The following is a 21,684-nucleotide window of genomic DNA, read 5'->3' as shown; positions in this document are numbered from 1 at the left end:
ATTATGTAGTTGCAGTCCTACTTCCTTCTGATAGTCAGGGTCAATTACCCCAGACAATAATGTAATCCCCTTCTTGGTGTGTTGATCCAGAGGCATAAGTAGCCCAAAGTGGCCAGGTGGCAATCTTCCAGTTCAGTGGTATCACTGTTGTTTCTCCTGGAGAAAGCACACCCCGTTTTGGAACTAAAACCTGTAGACCAGCAGAACTCAGGGTAGCAGGGACAGGAAGCAAAAATTTTCCTAGTGGATCACTAGGAGTAATAGCGAGTGGCACCACACCCATTTCCACCCCTTGGTTCCTGGACCCATGGATCCTGGCTATGGGAGAAACAGCACCATACAGCGGACGCTGATTCAGAGCATACACAGCTTCCTGGAGAACATTACCCCAGCCTTTCAAGTTTTTGCCACCTGGTTGGCACCGTAATTGAGTTTTCAAAAGGCCATTCCACCGTTCTATCAATCCAGCTGCTTCTGGATGATGGGGAACATGGTGAGACCAGAGAATTCCATGAGCATGTGCCCATTCCCACACTTCATTTGCTGTGAAGTGTGTTCCTTGATCCGAAGCAATGCTATGTGGAATACCATGACGATGGATAAGGCATTCTGTAAGCCCACGGATAGTAGTTTTGGCAGAAGCATTGCATGCAGGGAAAGCAAACCCATATCCAGAGTATGTGTCTATTCCAGTTAGAACAAATCGCTGCCCCTTCCATGAAGGGAGTGGTCCAATGTAATCAACCTGCCACCATGTAGCTGGCTGGTCACCTCGGGGAATGGTGCCATATCGGGGGCTGAGTGTGGGTCTCTGCTGCTGGCAGATTGGGCACTCAGCAGTGGCTGTAGCCAGGTCAGCCTTGGTGAGTGGAAGTCCATGTTGCTGAGCCCATGCATAACCTCCATCCCTACCACCATGACCACTTTGTTCATGAGCCCATTGGGCAATAACAGGAGTTGCTGGGGAAAGAGGCTGACTGGTATCCATAGAACGGGTCATCTTATCCACTTGATTATTAAAATCTTCCTCTGTTGAAGTCACCCTCTGGTGTGCATTCACATGGGACACAAATATCTTCATGTTTTTAGCCCACTCAGAAAGGTTTATCCACATACTTCTTCCCCAGACCTCTTTGTCACCAATTTTCCAATTATGGTCTTTCCAAGTCCCTGACCATCCAGCCAAACCATTAGCAACAGCCCATGAGTCAGTATACAAACGCACCTCTGGCCAGTTTTCCTTCCAAGCAAAATGAACAACCAGGTGCACTGCTCGAAGTTCTGCCCACTGGGAGGATTTCCCCTCACCACTGTCCTTCAAGGACACCCCAGAAAGGGGTTGTAATGCTGCAGCTGTCCACTTTTGGATGGTACCTGCATATCGTGCTGAACCATCTGTAAACCAGGCCCGAGTTTTCTCTTCCTCAGTCAATTCACTGTAAGGAACTCCCCAAGAGGCCATAGCTCTGGTCTGGGAAAGAGAAGGTAATGTGGCAGCAGGAGTGGAAACCATGGGCATCTGTGCCACTTCTTCATGTAACTTACTTGTGCCTTCAGGACCTGCTCTGGCTCTATCTCGTATATACCATTTCCACTTTACAATAGAGTGCTGCTGTGCACGACCAACTTTATGGCTTGGTGGGTCAGACAACACCCAACTCATGATAGGCAACTCAGGTCTCATGGTAACTTGGTGGCCCATGGTTAAGCGTTCAGTCTCTACTAAGGCCCAGTAGCAGGCCAAAAGCTGTTTCTCAAAAGGAGAGTAGTTATCTGCAGCAGATGGTAAGGCTTTGCTCCAAAATCCTAAGGGTCTGCGTTGTGATTCTCCTATTGGGGCCTGCCAAAGGCTCCAGACAGCATCTCTATTTGCCACTGACACTTCCAGCACCATTGGATCTGCTGGATCATATGGCCCAAGTGGCAGAGCAGCTTGCACAGCAGCCTGGACCTGTCGCAGAGCCTCCTCTTGTTCAGGTCCCCACTCAAAATTAGCAGCTTTTCTGGTCACTCGATAAACGGGCCGGAGTAACACACCCAAATGAGGAATATGTTGTCGCCAAAATCCAAAAAGACCAACTAGGCGTTGTGCCTCTTTTTTGGTTGTGGGAGGGGCCAGATGCAGCAATTTATCCTTCACCTTAGAAGGGATATCTCGACATGCCCCACACCACTGGACACCTAGAAATTTTACTGAGGTGGAAGGCCCCTGTATTTTTGTTGGATTTATCTCCCATCCTCTGACACGCAAATGCCTTACCAGTAAATCTAGAGTAGTTGCTACTTCTTGCTCACTGGTCCAATCAACATGATATCATCAATATAATGGACCAGTGTGATGTCTTGTGGGAGGCAGAAACGATCAAGGTCTCTGCGAACAAGATTATGACATAGGGCTGGAGAGTTGATATACCCCTGAGGTAGGACAGTGAAAGTATATTGCTGACCTTGCCAGCTGAAAGCAAACTGTTTCTGGTGGTCCTTACTAATAGCTATTGAGAAAAAAGCATTTGCCAGATCAATAGCTGCATACCAGGTACCAGGGGATGTATTGATTTGCTCAAGCAATGATACTACATCTGGAACAGCAGCTGCAATTGGAGTTACCACCTGGTTGAGTTTACGATAATCCACGGTCATTCTCCAAGACCCATCTGTTTTCTGCACAGGCCAAATAGGAGAGTTGAATGGGGATGTGGTGGGAATCACCACCCCTGCATCTTTCAAGTCCTTAAGAGTGGCAGTAATCTCTGTAATCCCTCCAGGAATACGGTATTGCTTTTGATTTACTATTTTGCTTGGTAGGGGCAGTTCTAGTGGCTTCCACTTGGCCTTTCCCACCATAATAGCCCTTACTGCACGAGTTAGAGAACCAACGTGGGGATTCTGCCAGTTGCTCAGTATGTCTATGCCAATTATACATTCCGGAACTGGGTAAATAACTACAGGATGGGTCCGGGGGCCCACTGGACCCACTGTGAGACGGACCTGAGCTAAAACTCCATTGATCACCTGGCCTCCATAAGCCCCTACTCTGACTGGTGGTCCAGAGTGACGTTTTGGGTTCCCTGGAATTAATGTCACTTCTGAACCAGTGTCTAATAATCCCCGAAATATCTGATCATTTCCTTTTCCCCAATGCACAGTTACCCTGGTAAAAGGCCGTCGGTCTCCTTGGGGAAGACTTAGAGGAAGGTCAACAGTATAAATTTGTGGCAGTGTAACAGGTTTCTTCCCCATAGGGACCTGGCCTCCCCTTCATTCAAGAGGCTCAGGGTCTGTAAACTGTTTCAAGTCTAGAAATTGATTAAGGGGCCGTGACTCTGTGTTTTTGTAATTCAGGTTAGACTTCTGTTCCCTTGACCTAGAACTCTTTTGTTTATACAGCTCCAACAAGAATTTAGTAGACTGCCCTTCTATTGTATTTCTAGGCACCCCATGATTTACTAGCCAATGCCACAAATCTCTGCGTGTCATATAATTTTGATGCCTCCTTTGAGTTTGTTGTCTATTATAATAGCTGCGTCTACCCTGTCTTTGGTGATTAAGTGCTGCCACCTGGCTTCTGCCAACTCGGGATCCTGTCATCCCCATTGTGTTTAAGGATTCCAGCTCAGTGACAGCAGTTCCTACAGTAATATCTGACCTACAGAGAAGTGCAACCACAGAGTTCTTGAGGGATGATGGTGCTAGTCTCACAAACTTATTTCTCACTGTTCTGGTAAAAGGTGCATCTTCTGGACATTCCTGGGGTGTAAGAGCAGGCTTTGCATGATAAATCCACTCTAACATCCCAATCTCTCTAAGCCTCTGGATCCCTTCATCTACATTATACCAGGGCAGTTCTGGCATTTCAACCTCAGGTAATGTTGGCCACCTTTTGATCCATGTTTCAACCAACCACCCAAACAAGCTGTTAACACCTTTTCTAACTGCTCTAGCTATAACACTGAATGCAGAATCTCTGCTTAGTGGGCCCATATCAATAAATTCAGCCTGATCCAGCCTTATATTCCTCCCACCATTATCCCACACTCTTAAAATCCATTGCCACACATATTCCCCTGATTTCTGTCTATATAAATTGGAAAACTCACACAGTTCTTTTGGAGTATAACGTACCTCCTCATGTGTGATACTTTGTACCTCACCTTTAGGGGCCTGTTGGGACTTTAGTCTAGTTATAGGTCTAGAAGAAATGAGGGGTGGTGGGGGTGGGTCATGAAAAGAATTAGAAATATCTTCCAAGCCATTTGCTTCAGGGCTTTCATTTGCAGTTCCATCTGATGAAACAGGATTAATAACTCTAGGGCTAATCCCTTCAGGAGGAGGTTGGGTGGCCAATTCCTCAAGGCAGGCTGGAGGTGGGGCGGCTATGTCCTCAGGGCAGACTATTACAGGGTTATCTAAAGAAGGCTCAGCATGGTCTAGGGTTTCAACCTCACCCCCAACATCATTATCAATCCATATGTCACCATCCCATTTTTCAGGGTCCCACTCCTTTCCAATCAATGCCCTCACTTTAACGGCAGACACCATGCAAGGCTGAGATTTCAGTTTATGTTGTAAAGTTGCTACTCTAACAATAAGATTCTGAGTCTTATTTTCAGAGATCTCAAGTCTACGGCTATAGGAAATAAAATTTTCCTTCAGGATACTCATAGAAACCTCTACATCTTTCAGACGGCACTTAAGCTTCTTGTTTGAAGCCTTAAGCCCATCCCTTTCACCCTTTAATGTAGACAGTGTATCTAACAACAACCAACCAACATCTCTATAACTCTTATTTCTACAAAACTCTGTAAAGGTGTCAAAAACGTTATCCCCCAGAGTCTGGCTTCGTACAAGCGAAGCATTAGGAGAATCGAATGATGATATTTTGACTATCTCCTTTGCCAACTCAGTCCATGGATTGGGAGTGTCATTCTGATTACGGGAATCAGAGTCCTTAGTGTCTCTGAGCCCAGTTAGAGTAGAAAACCATTCATAAAAAAACATTTTTAAGATTCTGTTCCTTAAGAACCACTCCTGGTACCAAGATGTATTAGTTAGGGTTCTCTAGAGAAACAGAATCAACAGGGAACACTTGCAAATATAAAATTTATGAAAGTGTCTCACGTGACCATAGGAACGCAGAGTCCAAAATCCACAGGGCAGGCTCCGAAGCCGATGACTCCAATGGATGGCCTGGATGAACTCCACAGGAGAAGCTCACCAGCCAAAGCAGGAATGCAACCTGTCTCCTCTGAGTCCTCCTTAAAAGGCTTCCCATGATTGGATTTAGCATCACTAATTGCAGAAGACACTCCCCTTTGGCTGATTACAAATGGAATCAGCTGTGGATGTAGCTGACGTGATCATGACCTAATCCTATGAAATGTCCTCATTGCAACAGACAGGCCAGCGCTTGCCCAATCAGATGAACAGGTACCATAACTTGGCCAAGTTGACACCTGTCCCTAACCATGACATTGGCTTTATATCACAAGTGGGGTATAAAAGTCTATGCAAAGTAAGAATAAAATAATCTTTTCAATAAGTATAAAATCTAAAAATTTAATTTCTAGAAAGCATTGGATTATAGTTTAGCTGGCAGCACTTTCTTTTCTCTCTCAGAGGCACCTAAAGTAAGGTGCAATTTCTAATCAATGGCTTTTTGATGTAATAAAATATAGTAGAGAAGCCTTAGTTACTTGAGGCTGAATTGTCCAGTCAATGACTACTTATGACATACTGGACGCATCACTTCCTTCCTCAATCCTAGACTTTCTAATCTTTATAGAGGGTTTATTTCTAAGGATACTCCTGGCTCTGAGTTGCTCTAATTCTAATTTAAATTTTTATTCATGTCTGATGGGAAATTCGCCATTCATTAGATCTTGCATCAGACCACAGGCTTCACAAAAAAAAAAAAAGGAAAAGAAAAAAAATAACACACCCAACTGAATTTATCTTCTACTGAAGGGAATATGCTAGAAAAGAAAGGTAAAATGATTTCTTATACTTCCTCCCCTGATTATCTATAGTGGTTCATTTCTTAATCTTCTCTGAATCCTCGCTCCCCGGAGAACTGAGGATTACTGAAACAACACATCAGAGAAGGGAAACTCTGGGCCTGTGGTCAAAATGTACACCATGGCAGTCACCTTCTTGGGCTGCAGCTTTGACCTCTGGATGAGTTCTCCTTGATACATAATCATCCAGTCTGTAGGTGCTTTCCTGAGTATCTGTGTGTAGGGCACAACTTGGCCATTTAAAGCCACTGACTCAGGAAGCAGCTCAAGCAGAGAGAGGAGTTTTAAGAAGAAAAGAAACAAGAAGGAAGTAGACAGAGGCTTGTAATAAGCTCCATTGGAAGGGTGAAATTTTTGAGTACATTCAAGAATTCCTTTTAGAAGTCAGTCTTCACAAAAGATGAATTTTGTCCAAAATGCCAGGACTCATGTTTATTTCAGCAGTCTTAAAAACAGGTGAGAAGTTGGAAATGCCCAAATCTCCAAACTGGAAAAAAATGTTAACTAAAATATCTACATTATGAAACAGCATAGACTCTAAAATGTTTTCAAGGTGTCTGTGATTTTGCTGGGAAATTTTAAAATATTGTATCTAATGAAAACAGAAACAATCAATACACATTATGTTTCCATCCATATGAGGAACACGTATTGGCAAGGAGGGAGGTATCATCTCAGCCAAGTGGAGCTCTGAATGATTTGTTCATGTTTCTTCATTTCCACTCTATAATAAATGGGCAAAACTTAGTTTTATGCGATTTTAAGCATGTTCCTTCTTGCAAAAAAAAATACATGTTCATTATAGAAAATTTTAGGGATAAGGAAGAAACACAAGTCTACCAGACTTAAGCCAAAGAAAACAACTGATCACCTGAACAAATTTTGGTATATATTCTTTCAGTCATTGTTTTGTATGAATAAATAGACTACACACACACAAACACACACACACACACACAAAGAAGATCCATAACAGTATGAGGCACTGTGAGATCTACCCAGCCTCTGCTGAGAACTATTCCCCAAACACTCAGCCCCTGGCTTTTTTATCCCTGCTTATCCAATGTAGCCCTGTCCTTTTAACTATAGTCTATTGGATCAAGAGTAAATACTTAACCCAAGGAGGTTCAATAATATTTTTCCTTGCAGGAATTAGGGCTGGCAATACCAAAGTATGAGAAAGATAGTCAGCTGGCTGAAATCACTGGAGCTCGGGCAGCAACTTACTACCATGAGCAGGTGGACATAGAGGGAGATGCTGAGGTAAGAAGTGATAGGTCTCCAAAAGTTCAAGAGGCTAGCTTCTGTAGTTCCTAATGACTTCCCTGTTCCAGTATCTTCTTGCTTTATGGATTTCTCCTTCGGCTCTCAATTCAGTAAACACACACAGGCCCCTATAACTAGATGTGCTTTTATTAAGGTACCTCATATACAATCTTGTAAACGTCTTTCTTTAATGAAATTTAGATGATTTTAGCAATTTTCTTTCTATTACACACTCCCATGAACATCCTTACACATAAATCCTGTATGAACAACTTTTATAAAATAAGTTAAGTCCTTTAATACATATTGGTAATTTGTCATTAAGAACAATTTATTAACTGAGATTACCATCAGCAATTTATAATAGTGTCTACTAGATATTATGTGATCTTTAATGAAAAAAGAGACCTTTGACTTTTGCTGGTTTGTAAGATCCACTGTTGATATGGGGTCTAATAAATTCTGTCACTTCAATTGAATATGTTGTTTTAATATCAGATCAGTTCAACTTAATACGTATATTGCTTTTGGTCAAATATCATTGTAAGGGTGTAAAAAACAGTAGTGTGAACTTAAAAATAACTTAGAGGGCGGGCCACGGTGGCTCAATAGGCAGAGTTCTTGCCTGCTATGCCGGAGACCGGGGTTCGACTCCTGGTGCCTGCCCAAGCAAAAAAAAACAACTTAGAAGAATCTGAACAAAGCCAAAGCATAAATTTTGGAAAAGACAATAGAATTATTAAAGACCATCATCAGTCTCATTTATCAAAGTGCTGTTCTAAGATTACAGTTTTTGGAATAATCTTGATATTCATCTTTTGAATCATCCAGCCCCCACAAAATGTCATATAGTATCAGTGTTGGACAGCAATATTACATTTTTGGAACTCTTTTAAATTGAATATTAGCTCTGATAGATATGTACCCTAAGGACTATCCTGTAAGGTTTTTGATACACAGAAACAATTTAAACTAAAAGAAGGGAGTTCTTCATACTCATAAGTTTCAGGATCACACATGAGGAATCTGATGTTCTCTGTTCTTAATCATGACATAGTTTTGAAACAGATTGCCATAAAACAGAAGCTTAAATTGATTAAAAAGCAGAAGCTCAACAAGGTAGAATAACTTACCTCTATGCCATATCCTATGTTGCTTAGTTGAACCAGAGAACCTGTCCAAATCATGCTCCCTTAAGAAAATGGTCTTTAATTTCCTCATTCCCCTTTCCAGTGGCCTCTCTTGAAAAGCCATCCTCATCCACAGATGGTCAACATTATGATGGAATTTTGTTTTCCTCTCATGTGAATTTGGAGCTGATAGAAGCTTTTCAGCTCCTTTCTGGGGGCTGCTGACAAACCTTCTGGCCCCAGAACTATCTGAGACTTCAGGATGATACTTCTGAGATGCTCCTGTGGGTACCTTCTGTGGAGCCACAAGGCACAGAGGGCAAGCACTGACGAAGACTTGGAGTTCAGATGTCTTGGCACTTGCTGCCTGTAGTCAACATGACCTAAATCCCTTCACTTTCTCTTTCCTCGTTAAAACATAACATAATCTAGTTTCAATAGAGAGACTGGGGAATGGGTTAGCAACATCAAATTTCCTGCAGAAGCTCTTGGGAAGGGGCTGCCAAAAAGGACCTCATTTGTAAACGAAGGGGCTGCACTCAGAACTCTCCATGAGCACTCATGACTTTGACATTCTAATATTCTATGATTAATCAACCCTGCAATTTGCACTGAGGAGGTCATACTAAGGTGTATGTGGTGTCTGGAGAGAAGTAAGATATCTGAATGAAAAATGGAGTGTCTTTAGATTTCCAAGGGAAGGAGAGCAGAAGCAGCCCCAAAGCCTCGATGTCCTATCAAGTGACTCACATTAAGACAGTCCTCCCATTCCAAAAAAATAAAGAAATTATCATCAAAAAGGACACAGTATCTCAGACATGACAGTATTAGGTCTTTCCCTGAAATGTCTCATCTTTTGTTTTTTCCAGTTTATCTGGCAATTTGCTATATTTACACTTCTCAGAAAAAAGGAAAAGACAGCTTGGGTTTCTCTATTTACATAGTTGATTTTGTGTGCTTGTAACAATCTTATCACATTTCTGACAGTTACATCTTTTTGTCCCTTGGTGGTTTGGTTGATTGGTTTTTAGGGAGAGCAGAAGTTATACTGGAAAGTAGTAAGGGCACAGACATTATGTTTGACACCTAGGTCACACTTTGGATTAGGTACTGGAGGCCAGACCTCTAAATCACAGGAGCAAACACAACAGCAATTTTTTAGGAGCCAAATCAGTGGGAAACATGGCAAAGAAGATGCAGCTCTGAGACATTTCTGTGAATATCTTAAGGATATAAATAGTCATGAGGCATAAAATGGCCTCAGTGGGATTCCCCCACTGAGCTGCAAAACATTCTCCTTAGCTTATTTTGGAATGGCAGCCAAGAAGACCCTGGATGAAAATGCCAGTTCTGCTCCTGGCCCAGCTACTGCCTCCTCTGTATGTCTGAGAAAACGTGAAGGACCCTGCTCCTCCTTAGACTCTGGGACAGTTCCTTCTGGCTTCCCAGTGATATTCTTGGATAGCATCAGCAGCTCCTACTTAGGCTTAGGCTAAGGACCCTGTGATGGTTAAGTTTTGATGTCAACTTGGCCAGGTGATGGTATCTAGTTGTCTGGTCAGGTAGGCACTGGCCTAACTGCTGCTGTAAGGACATTTCATGGTTGGTTGATAAGCCAGAGACTGGTTTATTAAATCATCAAACAGTTGATTGTCTCTGGAACTGATCACATCTTCAACCAACTAAGGGTGTGTCTCCTGTAAACAAGATAATCCAATCAGTTGAAGGCTTTTAATCCAATTGATTGAAGCCTTTTAAGGAAAAAGAGAATTTTCACTGCTTCTTCAGCCAGTGGGCCTCTCCTGTGGAGTTCGTCAAGGCACTTCATTGGAATTGCCAGCTTCACAGCTTGCCCTATGGATTTTGAACTCTTGCATGCCCAGGTTATGTGAGATATCTTTATATATCGCATATTTACAGATCTCCCCTGTTGGTTCTCTTTCTCTCAAGAACCTTGACTCATACAGATCCAAATGTACCAACTCAGAGCCAAGGATGCCAGAGCTGGCATGGGGGTCCGCCTGCCTGGGGCTGTGGGCTATCCCCAGGACAACAATTTGAGAGGACCAGAGCATCAGCCCAGAGTTGCGGCTGGGTGCCAATGGGATTCTGTACATCTTTGCACCTGGTCCTGAAATGGCCAAAGAAGTGTCCTAAAGATTTACATATAAAGTGGTACTCCCCAAATTGGGGAAAGAACTGTGGGTTGGAGTCTTCATATGTACATGACTTCTTGGTACTCAGTGATTTATTTGGGATGTTCTGGTTCCTTCTCATTATTTTAAAGCAGTCATTTTCAAACATTTCAAAGCAATAGAATGAATCTACTTTACCCAAAACTTTACATACAAATCCTATATGTAAATAGATGGGGGGGGGGCAACTGATAGCATCCAGTCCTCCCCCTCATCAGCTATCTCACTGCACAGTTTGCCATCCTCTGAGGCCTAACCATAGATTTCTTAGGCTCTGAGAAATGTATTTGAAAATCACAGCTTAAGGAGTTTTATAAACAGTTCAAATCTTTCTTAAAATAAAATCCAATTTTCTTAATCACCAAAATTTTTTGTAGGAAATTTTTTTTTCCTTTTCTAAAGGAAGCTCACATGTAGGCAATATTAGAATTCATTTAACAGACATTTTCTGAGTATGGGGTTCAGGCCAGGCACTGCGCCAGGAAGTGGAGATAAAGATATAAATAAGTCATAGTTCTAACACCAAAGTATGCCTTATTGCTTGGGGACCTTGGGAAAGTCACTTTCTCCTGTCTGAGTCCCTCTTTTCATATGCACTTATAAAGACAAAAGTGCTAGCTATGTGAGGGCTGATAATTATTGTCATATGAAATCTCTTCAGTTTACATTGCTGGTCTCCTGACTGCCAGTTGAGCATTGTTTCAAATTCCCTGACTGTTGAGTAATGGAAGAAGTCAGCAAAAATGATGATGAGATTACTTGGGATTAGCAAATTAGCAGATTAGGAAGGTGGTGAAGCCTGAGTCATCTGGATCCAAAAGTAAAGTGCTAAAAACACTGAGTCAGATGATCATATGAAAGGACTCCAAAGGTAGGGTACCTAGAGCCTAGGAGAAATGACACTATAAAATCGAATATTCCAGTGTGATGCACTCTGAGGCCCATGGCAAATGATATGCCCTTCTACTTTCCAAATGCTTTACAGCTTGCCAACCCTTTTCATTGCCTGCATCAGATGTGATCATCCTAGCAACTGTTCCCACTTTAGGAATGGAGAAACTGAGTCTCAGATAAGTGTGCTAACTTGCCCAAGGTCAGACAACTAATACCTGAACAACACAGCCTAGATATCTAAGGAAGTCTGGGGGTCTTGAATATCACAATTTCTGTTCCAGTTGAGTAATACATTGAGTTAGAAACCAGTCTGCATTTTGGCCTGAGGCTGTAAAGACGGTGCAACTTTGAGGGAATAAAAGAAGGGAATTGACATTTATTGAGCATAAATTATCATCTTGAATCTACATTTGGAACTTAACAGTAGCTTGGGGAAAACTGGCGTGTAAAGAGGTAAACAGCATCCAGCGTCACGAGAACTGTCCTATACCAGAGATACAAACAAGAGATTGTTTAATGGTTTTAAGCAACCTAAGTGATAGATATTTTTATTCCCAACACTCTGAGGAGGAAACTGAGGCTCAGGGAGGCTAAGTAACCAGCCCCACGTCATGCAACCAGTATATGGAGGTAGAAGGAGTGGAACTTCAGGCATTCTGACCCCAAAGCCTTTGTTCTTTGTACTTCACCCAGCTGCCCTCAGCACTGACGAGTGCATCTGCAGGCATGCTGGCTGGAGGAGGTAGGAATAATATGATTTCATTTATGTGGCACCGTGATATTTATCCAGAAGCTTTCATCTGAGAGATGTGAAGTGTTTTAGAAACAGGTTCTTATTATTTCCTCCCTTCCCTTCTACTCTTCCACCTGAGTCCTTGGGGACCAAAGAGGTTGCCAGGGATGGCCAAGGTCACAAGGTAGACAGGTGCATGTGTGATGGTGGTTCCCCATGTGAGGACACAGCTGTGTTTGGCGATAACAGGAATAATCTCTTACATTTGTACATCCCTCTATTGTTTACTAATATTTTTTCATGTCCAGCTTTCATCCGATCCTCACACCAGTCATGTGAAACATGCAGAGCAAGCAACAAGTTACAGAGAAGTTGAGATGCACAGAGGTCGATTAACTAGGCTAAAGACACATGGTGCGTCATTAAAGGTACGGAGAGTCAAACCTAGGCCTGCTGATTCATACAAAAGCAGAGTCACACAGTGGCCAAGAGGCTGAGCTTTGGAATCAGAGGCAGAACTGAGCTTGAGTTCTGGATTTACTATGTACCTCCTGGGCTGTGTAAATGGGGATTTCACCTCTCCCACCCCGTTTGTGCATCTGTAAAGTGGGCAAAGGAATCATTCCTCCCCTGCAGTGAACTGTGAAAATTTCAGTGAGACAATGTGTATGAAGAGCTTATCATGGTGTCTGGCATGTAGGGAGCTTGCTATAAATAGCAGCTACAGCTATGATCCCTACTAAGGCCTCTTTCCACCATAACCACTGTCTGGGAGGAGGGACTGCAACTTGCATACACCTCACAAAGTCTGTTTGGGAGCAGGTCAAGGTGTGGGGTTTACCTACTGCCGCCACCCAAGCTGAGGTTCTGTGACTCCACTCCTTTCCCCCTCAGGCAAAGCCCATGTGTGGGCTGCATTTTCAAGCAGCCCATTTTGGCAGCAGCTGGGAGAAGCATGCACTCCCTGACTTATCCCCAGAAGTGGCCCAGCCCACCATTCTCCAGAACTAGCCTCTGACAGCCCCACTTTGCCTTGGAGAAGAATAGCAAACCTGCGTCCTCAGGTGCTCTCCTCCTAGCTCCCCAACCCTGGAAGCAGCCAAGGAAAACCAAAGCACTCTGTTTGTTTTCTAAGCCGGAGCCAGGAGCGATTCCCGTAAGGCACTGCCTGGCTTAATGGGGCTGTGTCTGGGCCCTGTTTCTAAGCCAGGCTCTGGCGGAGTCAGGAGGCTGCTCTCCTGCCCGGCTCCACTGGTGGCATTTGCTTAAGGTGATTCAAAGTCAAGGCAAAGGAGGTGGAGTTGGCAGCAGGCTGGGTTGTGGTCCCATGTGCACTGACGGACCATGTGACTTTAACCATGTCCCTTCCTGCTCTGGACCTCAGTTTCTCCATCTTTACCAAAAAGGCAGTTTCTTTTGAATCAGTAATTCTCCATCCTGGCTGCATGGGAGAATTGCCTGGGGAGCTTATAAAAATGAATGCCTGGGCCCCATCTCCATAAAGTTTTATCTAATTGAGCCAGTAAAGAATCTGGGCAAGAGCCATAAGTGACTCTAGCAGGCCATAAGGGTCGAGATCCACGGCGGTTAATAAATTCCAAGATCCCCACAAGCTCTGCCATATACTGACTCTCTGAAAGAGGTGAAAGAGTAGAAACAGAGAATTCTAGAATGAGAAAACTCAAAGGACTTTTGTCTTTAAAATACCATTAATCAAATTGCCTCATGGACATGAGACCCAAAGGGAAGGGTTAAATCCAAAGGGAGTCTCTGATCACCAGATCTAGAACCTGGGTCTCCTGAATCACAATGCAAACAACAAAAATACATATAATAAAAGGATTCAGAGGAAGAGGAAGCAAAGTAAGGAAAGTAGGAGAGGCGGGGGTGGGGGGAAATGACAGAGTAAGGGAAAGCATAGAAAGAGAAGGAAACATAGGAAAAAAAAGAGGGGACAAAGGAAGGCAAGGGAGAAACGTAGAGGAGGAAGAGAAAGAAATACAAGACACGAAAGGGGCACGAGCAACTCAGTTTGCAGCAAGGCAGGCAGCTCAGAGCCACTTGGCTGTACGGTGTGTTAGGCAGACCCAGCCTGGGCCAGAGCAACTCTCCCAGCAGGGCCCCAGGCCTGGGGCTGGAGCCTGCGTGGGGGCCTCTGACTCACAGCTGTGGCTTCCTCACTTTGCTTCCAGCCTCTTGCTCAATCCAGGCAGCAGACTGGATGGATGCTCTTTTGCAAGGTGATCCCAGATGAGAGGGCCTGCAACATTTACAAAAGGATGCTGGCCAGGGGTAGGGAACAAATAGGGCAGGAAACCTTGGGCTCTTGACATACTGCACAACTGGATGACTCCCAAACAGGCTTGTCCTTTCCCGCCTCCAGGCCTGTGTTCATTGTTCACTTCCACTGGAAGTTCCCCACAGACACTGTCCCTAACACGGCATTTAAGTCCTTCCACATCTAGTCCAGTAATATCCCTTTACTCACCGTGCATTTTATACTACCTGTAAATCCATTTTCTTCCCCAAACATGAGTCGATGTTTCCTATCTCTGTACCTTTGTTTATGATGTGCCCTCCCTCCTGTCCAATTGAACTCATGGGCATCCTTCAAAATCCCACTAAAAACATCCACATGCTAATACCCCTGTTTTAGTCCCAATCCTTCCAAATGGCCTGCTCAGGTCTCCACAGTAGGAATCACTCTTTGCTTCTCCTATAATTCCTCACCAAGTGCTTTGCCCTTTTTCTGCACACTGGGCCTTAGGTGGCTGGATTTCTATCTGCATAAAGTCCCTGGCATGTGGATGGCGTCAGACAGACCTTGGTTCCCTCTAGGCTCTAGCACCTGTTATCTGCAAAACAGGGATGTCAGTTCCCAGTGCCTAGGATTGTTGTGAGCATCAAATGAGATAATACATGAAAAGCATCTGTAATAGAACAAAGGCTTTAAAAAGCCACACCTTTTTTTTTTTTATGTGCAGGCACTAAGATTTGAACCTGGTCTCCAGCATGGTAGGCAAGAATTCTGCCACTGAGCCACTGTTGCACCACCCAAAGAGCCACAGCTTTCATTACTGTTGCAGGTCACCTTTGTGATTCCCCACAGGGTCCTCTCCTGGATCTGTTCCTGTGCAGCCCACAGGTGTATGGCTCACGTCGCTTCACTGAAGCTCATTTGCTTTTGGAGCATGGTGTGGGCGAGGAGGAAATTGGGAGAGGAGGAGGAAGAGAAAACAAGAACAAAACCTCCAATATTCCAGCTACTAGGATGTTGTCATGCTCCTTTACTAATGAAGGAGCTGAGGCAGGCAGATCTGAAGCCGTGTCACACTCAAGATCTCCTCAAAATAGCCATTGAAACAGGCAAGAGTCCCTGTCCCTATAAGACCGAGAAAGTTGTTGGGGTTACGATGTAGGGTAGCTTAGGATGAGGTCAAGGTGAGATGAGAACTCAGATTCTCCTGACCATTTAAGGTGCCTGGTCTTGCTCTGCTGCCTGCCAAGAAAAGCAGCAGCCTTGGCCACCATGAGAAGATGTCAGACTTCTGGCACAATGGAACCCAACTGTGGCCTAAAGGAAGCTGAATGTGCTCAAGGAAACCCTGCTTGCCCTGCCTTCCATGGGAGCCAGGAGAAAGGGAGGTAAGTGAAGGGGCAGGAGAGGGGCATTCAGAGGGACTGGGAAGGCTTTGGGGAAACATTTATTCAGTTTCCTCATCCCAAGGAGATTTCCTAACAATGTGACTCTCAAACATTAGTAAATGTAAGAATCACCTGGGGAGAGTGTAATAAATAAACACTGCCAGAAATTTTGATTCAGTAGTTGTGCAGTCAGCCCAGGAGTTTGATTATTAACACGTTCTCCTTGGTGATTGTGATATAAATGGACCACACACTGAAAGACACTTTCACCCATTTCCCCATCCAAACAATCTCTGTCTCCCACCTCTGCCTGCCCCTCCCTCAGAATTGAATTTGTACCCCTCCTTCCTTTTCATCTGCCCCCACCCATCATTTCCCCTGTCCAGCTTGCTCTGGGTCCCAGACGAGGGGAGGTGTATGTGAAACAGCAATATCACTCTTCTACCTCTGTAAGACCAGGCCCCGTCCGTGGGTTCAAGGTCCTTCCTGCCTCCTTTGGTACTTAGTTTTATCAGTTACTGAATTTCTTTTCCTCCAGAATTTCTTCTTCTCCTCCAGCTCTTTCCGTTTGAGGGACTGGCTCCTACACCCACATGGTCAGTGATCCTGGCTCAACCCTTGGAGTCAACACTCACTTTGCCCTTTCCGTCCTCTCCCTCCAGTAACTCTCCACCCCCAGGCCCCAGCCCCTGCCCACCAACAATGTCCTGGGGATTCTACATCTCACAGACTCCACCCCCCTCCTTCCTCACAGCCTTCACTCTTGCTTAGTCTGCATTTCTTCCTGGAACACCAAAGTTCAATGTGGCTGGCGAGTAAGTTAGGAAGAGTAAGAAATCAGGCTGTAGGGCAAGGGAGTTTCTAAACTCGGATTGTCAGGAAATACGAAGAGTTGTGGAAAATAAGAAGGAGGCAGAGAAAAGTAGATGATGTCTAAGCGAGTTTGTAGATCCATTTGGCAGAATGATACGGCAACAGCTTAGAAATACCCCAATATATACCCACACAGACACACGTACACTTAATTAAAATAATTTTCGGAGAAACAGAAGACAACCGTGAAGACACTGCTCCCTTGCAGTAGCTCACAGACACCAAAGTTGGTATATAGGACCAAAGATTCTAAGAGTCTTCTGTCATGGGATGTGTGAAGGAGCAAGTGAGCAAAACATTTTCTTTCTCAACTTCCTTCTCTTGCTTTAGTTGATCCTCTAAAATGGGCATATTGTTAGGAAAATGTAGGGGATATCTTGTTTGTTTTCATTCATTTTGTTTGAGGATATTGTCGTGTACATGGAGGAAAGTGTTTATTTTAGCTGGAAGTGAATTTAAAAACGAATGGTCTCAAGCTCTGTTTTATTTAAACACAGAACCATTTACTCCTAATAAAAATCTTAAGTGAAAACCCAACAGATAAAGGCAATTGACTATGCTACTACCAGGAGGTGAGTGGACTCGGGCTCCTGTCCACTCTAACTTGCCTCCCTCAGTGGCTCCTAGGGTGCCTCAAGCTCTCCCTAGGGCTTTGATAACAAAGTTTGGAAACTACTGATCTGGTCCAAACTCCTTAATTTGAGAACCAGAGAGAGAGCTCTCTGGAGCTCACACAACAAGCCATAGTAGAAGTGGGATTTGTACCTTTGAATCCTGATTCTCATACCCATACTCCTCCCACTGAATCTGCTGTGTGTGTTGGGATGCTAAACCTAACTCGGGAGTCAGAAAAGAAAGACACCATGCAGCATGCAGGAGACCCAAGTTTGATTCCTGGGCCAGGCACCCCCACCCCCACCCAAGAAAAAAAAAAAAAAAAGATGAAGATCCAAGACCTGGTTCCTGAAACCTGGCATCAGCTGGGACCAGGGTAGGGCCAGCTATTCTGGTCCAGTTCACCATGGATACAGCCAGTGAGCGCATCTGACCTCTCTCTGTAGGGCAGTCGAGGGCTTGTGTTGGAATTTTATAACTCCTTCAGAAATCTAGGAAATTATTATTTGTCACAAGAAGAATAGGAAAGTTCCAGAGAAGGCAACCAGTAGGGCTGAAGGCGATGAAGCCCAGTAGAGAGAAGATTCAGGATGTATCAGAAGATGGGGCCAGGTGAAATAGAGAAAGTCGCAACCTTCCCCTGACAGAGAGTCTTAAGAGGTCTCTGAGACTGGTTCAGGCAAATCCTTCACTTGTAGAACGACTCTTCTACCCCCTCCTTCCTTTTTTGTTTATTACTTTTCAAATGGTCTATTGGTTTGAGGAAGATTCTGTGAATCTGCAGACATGCCAGTGAAGAGGCCAGAGAGTCTACCTTTGACTCTAAAAGAAGACTGATCAATAAACAGTCTGACCTCACTTCATTTTAGATCCAGAATTAAAAATAAAAAGATACCACTTTAGATGTTTATAGCACACACTTCCATAGAGCCCTCTGTGAGGTAGTGATATTCAGAGAAGACTGGTCTGGAGTCAGTGCTTTTTTCCTTCATTTTTCTCTTCTGGATCTCAACATTTTCCTATCTGTTATATCAACATTATCCTCAGGAGATGTTTACTAAACAGCAAGTGTAGGGCACAGTGTTAGGCCCTAAAATGGAATGTAAAATACAAGTGAGAAAAATTCTCTGCCCTCAAAAATGTTTATAGGCATGGCCCTCTGAGATGCAGTGGAAAGAGACCTGGTTTTGAGAAGAAGTCAAATGTCTACTTTCCAGGCTGTGGTGACTCGGGTAAGGCATTTCAGCTGAGACTCTGCTCCTCCGTGGATAAAGCGGGGATAAGAGCACCTACCTAACCCTGCCCTGAACATATCGGCAGTGTTCAAAAAAGCCCACAGCTTCTCTTCCTTCTCTTAGAAAATCTGGGGCAGTCAAATTTTTAGTGATCCTGTTTCTTGGCTCTCTGACCTTGGGCAAAATATGAAATTTTTTGGTTTAGAGTTTTAGAAAATTGCTGTGGAAGAATACTACATCAGATTCCAAAGAGTCTCTACTAGCTACAGATGGATGCATTTAAAGCTGTAAGATACTCAATACATGAAGAATGAACAAATGAATGAATGAATGATTAAACTATTAATAAAGTTCATATGCTTAGACATTTATTTTCACATTTTTATGATTTATCACAAATTATTTTATTGCCTTGTCACCATTATAATCACTTTATTTCACTAAATTCCAAGGTACTTTCTTAGGTAAGGAAGAAAGATACGAAGCGGCAGCTACAATGCTGACAAGTTAACATCTGTCTTAACAGCACAGACACAGATTGTTGCAGTGAAAAAGATAATATAAACTTTTTCTTAACAAAATACTTCCCTCTGAGATCCCGCACTTGAAAAGTTATTGTCCCCTTTCAGGAGGAAACTTGGTGTGTGCTGAGGGGGTGGGATTTTGGATGGCCATGGCATCCGGGATCCTGAGGCTAATCCTACCCCTGCCACTGATTTCCTGTGTGACCTGAAGCCAGTCCTTCCCCTGGTAGAAATCGTTTTATTGGGTTGCATGGTGTATCCCAAAGTGTGGGACATATCAGAATTAAATCATTTAATGAAAAAGAAAACTCTCCCTGATTTTCTTTCAATCCTTCAAATTCAGTCATGGGGAACTTCTGTGTTTACGGTTAATACTTTCTCTCTCTCTGTTTTTTCATTCAAATAAAATTTTAAATGGTTTCAGTTCTTTACAACTGAAAAGGCAATATCACTAAAGGGTGTCTCCTGCTGAATTTCAAATCACAGGCTGTGGGCCCTCTCTGAGCAGAAGCATCACGTCCTTCCGAGGACTCAATTTTTTAACTAAGGGGATTGACAGTATCATGGTAGGCTTCGAGGGAAGAAGAATGATCAGCTTACGGAATTTGGTTAAGAAAAAAAATATCCAAAAATGATGCAAATGAGAATTAAAGTAGTCACAGATATTAGTAAAATAAAAACACAATCCCAAATATCCATCTCTTAAATTATTAGAAAAAATTATGGGTAAAGTTACAATTTGGGTAAATTTACTTGCAACTTATAATGATTTCTCAAGCCCAACATTCAATGAAACCATTTTTTAAAGCTCTATCAGGAATGAAAATTAAGGTATCTATTGCACTTTCCATTAAAAAACAAAAAGCTTAATTTTTTAGTAAGATTCACTTTTGTAGGTGGAGGCCCTGTTTCTTCATGATCTCCAGTTTTAGATCTAACAACCACAAGAGAAGAAGCTGGATATCTGTTCAGCTTTTGTTCATTCACAAATTCCAAGTCATCGTAGATACTCAGCTTCCTAGAGAGAACATACTGCTCTGCCACTGTGGCAACAGTCACACAACAAATCCAGGGCAATGCCATCAGCGAGAGGACAGGGGTAGTGGTTAACATCCACCCAGAATTAAGGGAGGGGCATCTTTAAAAAGCCATCACTTACTCCACCTTTCAGATTGCTCCTGTGTGCTTACAAACTTCTCATCTGCAGATAGGATGTTTTGCTTAGAGATGCTTCTTTCAAGTCTGTAGGCACCTGCTCCCACTGTGGTGCATTGTAAACTTCTGGTTTAGATCGGAATATAACTAATTCCTATCATCAGCTTGAAGATAAAAAAGGCCACAAAGAGGTCATGAAGCTTTGTGCAGAGTCTATCATGTCACTCCAGAATGACCTCATTACAGTAAGAGGGAAGAGCAGATGCCTTTTTTTTCTTTCGCATGGGCAGGCACCGGGAATAGAATCCGGGTCCCCGGCATGACCGGCAAGAACTCTGCCTGTTGAGCCGCCGTGGCCCACCCTGTAGATGCATTTTTGACATCAGGAGTATGAGTTGTTCTTGCCTCAATTCAGTGAATGGCAGCTGACTCTGGTAACCAAGATGGCAGGCATATTGCTCAACAGGTTGGAAATATGCTTCTGTGCATGCAGATTCATACTACAATCTGGTTTTACTCAAATCTATTCCATCATCTACAAAGTGACAAAATAAAAACAGTCTGCAATCTCTCTGACGTGTGTAACTCCTCTTCCTTGGGGTAGGTGTGCAAGGGGTAGGTCAACTGACAAGCCCAGGGATGAGATGCTGTATCCCCTAAGACTGAGTCAAACGGCTCTGCCGAAGTGGTTCCTGAGTTCTGGCCAGGGCCAGGAGCCCCAGCCAGGCCCTGGTCCAGAGGCTCCCCTTTAGTGCCTCCATTTTGTTCCCCTCTGTACTAAGATGTTCTTGACACCACTGAAACATTCTAACCTTCCTTCTTTTAAAAAAAGAGAGCAGGGCTGTGGCCCAGAATCTTCCACAGGCAACGGCATTCCTCTAGAAGTTTATAGAATTGCCTTGTTTTTTGTTATATTGATTTTCAGAGTTCTCTTCTATTTGTGGCAAGTAATTTGATTTTCCATTTTCTAGTAGTGACATAAAATTTTTATTTTGAAATCATCGATTTTAACAACAACAAAAACAGTTCATTTAAAGAAGAATACATTAAGTTAATAATATCCCAGTTATGGCAAAATTGTGAAGGTGATACTTGCAGGTCATAGAAGAGAAGCTGAGCTCCATGATTTTCTGAGGTTCTTCCAGGAAAGAAACTCTGAGATTATCTGTGTTCTCCAAGCCCTGAAACTGCCAGCCAGAACATTTTAATGGGATCAGATCAAATGGACTTTGATTTTCAGGATAAAATTTCTGGGAAAATAGAGTGATATCTGGATATTTAGGAGCAGTTATAGTCCTCAACCAGTTGCTCTTAAGGGAGAAAAGTGGGTCTAAGATGTCCCGGGAAAAACAAAATGCCCACTAACTTTAGAGGGCATAGAAAATGGCTCCCAGCTGCTCTGAGG

The 21,684-nt window shown here is 43.4% G+C and overlaps 1 protein-coding gene and 1 pseudogene across 7 annotated transcripts in view; both read right to left on the bottom strand.

Moving 5' to 3' along the window:
• Positions 1-21,684, bottom strand: part of ASTN2 (astrotactin 2) — a 903,825-nt gene that overhangs the window by 80,451 nt on the left and 801,690 nt on the right. The window lies entirely within an intron of this gene.
• On the bottom strand, positions 19,938-21,040 carry LOC143669063 (transmembrane protein 59 pseudogene; annotated as a pseudogene).

The sequence above is a fragment of the Tamandua tetradactyla genome, chromosome 2, assembly GCF_023851605.1.
Source record: "Tamandua tetradactyla isolate mTamTet1 chromosome 2, mTamTet1.pri, whole genome shotgun sequence".
Lineage (NCBI taxonomy): Eukaryota > Metazoa > Chordata > Mammalia > Pilosa > Myrmecophagidae > Tamandua > Tamandua tetradactyla.
Note: the sequence above shows the minus strand (reverse complement) of the source record. Positions and strands in the feature narration are given on the sequence as shown.